Raw genomic sequence first — 4,440 nt, forward strand, 5'->3', positions numbered from 1 at the left:
CTTCAGCAGTGGTGATGTTGGGAGTAGGATTAAGGTTTTTTAAGAAGGATTGAGAGGCAAGGCTGGAAGTCAGAAATTCCTGGAAGGTTTGGAGAGGGTGATTTTGAGGAAGAGGAGGTGGGTCCCGCTGTGATGGAGGACGGAACTGTTCCAGGCAGGGTTCAATTTGGATAGTGTCTTGGGGAGTTGGATCATTAGGAGTAGGATTAGGATCATTTTTCTTCGTGGCAAAGTGATACTTCCAGCAGAGAGTACGAGTGTAGGACAATAAATCTTTGACGAGGGCTGTTTGGTTGAATCTGGGAGTGGGGCTGAAGGTGAGGCCTTTGGATAGGACAGAGGTTTCGGATTGGGAGAGAAGTTTGGAGGAAAGGTTAACTACTGAATTAGGGTGTTGTGGTTCCAGATTGCGTTGATTGGAATGTTGAGGTTTTGGAGGGAGTGGAGCTGGAAGTGGGAGATTGAGTAGATGGGAGAGACTGGGTTTGTGTGCAATGAGAGGAGGTTGAGGTTTGCTGGAAAGGTTGTGAAGGGTGAGTGAGTTGCCTTTCTGGAGGTGGGAAACCAGGAGATTGGATAGTTTTTTGAGGTGGAGGGTGGCATGCTGTTCTAATTTGTGGTTGGCCTGTAGGAGGATGCTCTGAACAGCCATTGTGGATGTTGGAGAGGAAAGATTGAGGACTTTTATTAAGGATAGGAGTTGACGGGTGTGTTCGTTGGCTGAGTTGATGTGTAGGTGAAGGATTAGTTGGGTGAGGGCAATGGATTGTTCAGTTTGGAACTGGTATAGGGACTGATGGAAAGACTTCACACGTCCATCCACATCAAACCCACCAACAAGCAACAGTACCTCCAGTATGACAGCTGCCACCCATTCCACATCAAACGGTCCCTTCCCTACAGCCTAGGTCTTCGCGGCAAACGAAATTGCTCCAGTCCCGAATCCCTGAACCATTACACCAACAACCTGAAAACAGCTTTCGCATCCCGCAACTACCCTCCCGACCTGGTACAGTAGCAAATAACCAGAGCCACTTCCTCATCCCCTCAAACCCAGAACCTCCCACAGAAGAACCACAAAAGTGCCCCACTTGTGACAGGATACTTTCCGGGACTGGATCAGACTCTGAATGTGGCTCTCCAGCAGGGATACGACTTCCTCAAATCCTGCCCTGAAATGAGATCCATCCTTCATGAAATCCTCCCCACTCCACCAAGAGTGTCTTTCCGCCGTCCACCTAACCTCCGTAACCTGTTAGTTCATCCCTATGAAATCCCCAAACCACTTTCCCTACCCTCTGGCTCCTACCCTTGTAACCGCCCCACTGTAAAACCTGTCCCATGCACCCTCCCACCACCACCTTCTCCAGTCCTGCAACCCGGAAGGTGTACACGATCAAAGACAGAGCCACGTGTGAAAGCACCCACGTGATTTACCAACTGACCTGCCTACACTGTGAAGCTTTCTATGTGGGAATGACCAGCAACAAACTGTCCATTCGCATGAATGGACACAGGCAGACAGTGTTTGTTGGTAATGAGGATCACCCTGTGGCTAAACATGCCTTGGTGCACGGCCAGCACATCTTGGCACAGTGTTACACCGTCTGGGTTATCTGGATACTTCCCACTAACACCAACCTGTCAGAACTCCGGAGATGGGAACTTGCCCTTCAGTATATCCTCTCCTCTCGTTATCCGCCAGGCCCCAACCTCCGCTCATTTCAAGTTGCCGCCGCTCATACCTCACCTGTCTTTCAACATCTTTGCCTCTGTACTTCCGCCTTGACTGACATCTCTGCCCATGTGCAATGTTTCCCTCTATTTTGTTAGTCATCTGTATACATACCCTGGAAGCCACTGTGAAGTAATTGAAATCGTATCAAGATCTGACAGTATATAGGTGCAATTTTTTTAGATTCTATGTTATCAATAACTACATCATGTGCAAGAAGTCTGAGGTTAGTGTTAATATTTCCTCCTAAAACTTTTAACATACAATATCAACACTTCATTGTTGCACACTTGTGTTTATTTCTACCTTTGTCAAATGATGCTCCATCCAAGATAAATACTGTATGACCATTACCAAAAAATCCTCAATCCAGTGACAAATTTTGTTTGAAACCCCAATATAATCCTGCGTCATTAATAGTTGTTGGTGTCGTGCTGAGTCAAATGCTTCATGGAAGTCAAGAATACTGTGTTCACTTGATTGCCTTGATTCATGATACCTAGCGAGTTACATACTGGACTTGTGTTTTGGAGGACAACAATTCAAATCCACATTCAGATTTAGATTTTTCGTGATTTCCTTAAATCGCATAAAGCAGATGCCGGAGTGGTTCGTTTGAAAAGAGCGTGGCCAGATTTCTTCCTCATCCTTCCCCAATTCGGATTTGTGCTCCACTCTAACGACGTGGTTGCCAACAAGATGTTAAACTTTGATCTTCCTTTTTGATTCATGGCTTTCGTGATGTCATGTGGGAAAAGTGCAAGTTGGGTTTCACACTATCTGTGTTTGCAAAATCTGTGCTGGTTGGCAAAGAGAAGGTTATTCAGTTTGAGATATATCTTTATGTTTGAGCTCAGAATATGTTATAGGTTTCTACAACACGCGAAGGTCAATGAGATAGGATGGCAGTTTTGTGAATCACTTCTGCAATCCTTTTAGTAGACAGGTGTGACCTATGTTTTCTTCCAACTACTGGGGACATTTTTTTGTCAGTGTATATACAGAGTATTATGGTAAATATAGGAGCCAACTTGGTTGCAATTTTCAGTATGGAATCTGACAGAGCCCATTGGGCCCTGCAGCCTTGTTTCATTTTAGCAGCTTGTGAATGCAATTGACACTTAATGTCACAGGTTTGCTGCTAGATGAAGTGTAAATTCCACAATATTTCCTTGGAGCAATAGTCCAACATCTTCAAGTGGTTGAACCTTGCTGGTGGCTAGGTACGACTGGTGGTACTCGCAAGTTGATGCCCTGTATACAGGGGTGTCCCATTTATCATGACCACCCTAAATAACTGTTTGTCCAGATGCAAATTACAAAATGCTTCAAGCAAATGTCCTTTAGCCGTCAGGAGGACATCAATCACCATGATTGCCTTCGTTCTAGCTTTGTCTTTTACAAAGATATGAACAGTGGTATGACTTTTATAAATGGCACCCTATATTTTTTATTTGGTAATTCATTTCCTCTCCTAAAGACCTATTCAAAAATGTATCACAGTGTGCCATCCACTGAAACACAATGTTATTAATTACATAACACAACATTGACTTTGAGCCCAGGATCACCAACTTGTCCACTTGGTAGAGTTGTCAGAAAACAAATGAAAACCAAGTAAAAACATAACACAAAATTGACTTTGACTCTCCTGTACCATTGGCCAGAAGTAGAACATTCAAAGGTGCTCAAAGTGGTGACCCTGGACACTGATACACTGGTGCACTCAAACGAGTTATTTACTGCTTCCATTATTGCCTGCTGAAGAGAATTACAAGCAAGCACAATACTTTCCTGTATGTCCTCTGGAGTTGTTGGAATATCGTGATGGACAATGTCTTTAAAGCATCCCCAAAGAAAAAAGTCCAGAGGATTTAAATCAGGAGACCTAGCAGGCCAAGTACTGTTCCACCTTGACCAATCCATCTGGCAGGATACCTTCAGTTCAGAACATGACGTGCACGCAAGGCATTATGTGCTGGACATCCACCGTGTTGATACCACTTAGCGGCACTTTATCCAGAAGAGGAGGAAGAATTTATCTGAGGAAGTTGGCATACACTGTGCCGTTTAGACTACCATTGATGAAATAAGGGCCAATAACTGTAGTACCAAGCATCCCACACCGGATGTTAACTCTCCATTGACGCTGATGTTCCACCTGTCCAAGCCATCGTGGGATGTTGCTGGATTAATAATGCATGTTCCTTGTATTTACCTGTGCTTTATGTGAGAAGGAACATTCAGCGGTAAATATAACATTGGAGAAGAAGTTCAGGTTGGCAAGGATTTGGTGCTGTGCCCACTGACAGAACTGTACACGATTCTGGAAATCATTCCCATGCAATTCTTGATATAGGTGTACATGGTAAGGATGGAACTGTTGATGTGTAAGAATACAATGTACACTGGTTTTAGGAATGCCAATCTCGTGTTCAAGCCATTGTGTGCTCACGTGTGGACTCATAGCAACAGAAGTGAGAAAAGTAACTTCAGCAGCTTCGTCTGTGGGAGTGCTACGACTATTGCATTGTCGTGGGTTGAAACTTCCCATTTCCTGAAGCATCGCAACAAGATGAGAAAACATCCGTTGGGAAGATGGGTTCTTGTCCGGATATCGCTCTGTACATTTCTGCTGCATACGTAGTATTTCGCTTACCTTCAACAACAACAACAACAACAACAATAAAAGAAACATTATGTCG

The sequence above is a fragment of the Schistocerca nitens genome, chromosome 4 (assembly GCF_023898315.1).
Source record: "Schistocerca nitens isolate TAMUIC-IGC-003100 chromosome 4, iqSchNite1.1, whole genome shotgun sequence".
Taxonomy (NCBI): domain Eukaryota; kingdom Metazoa; phylum Arthropoda; class Insecta; order Orthoptera; family Acrididae; genus Schistocerca; species Schistocerca nitens.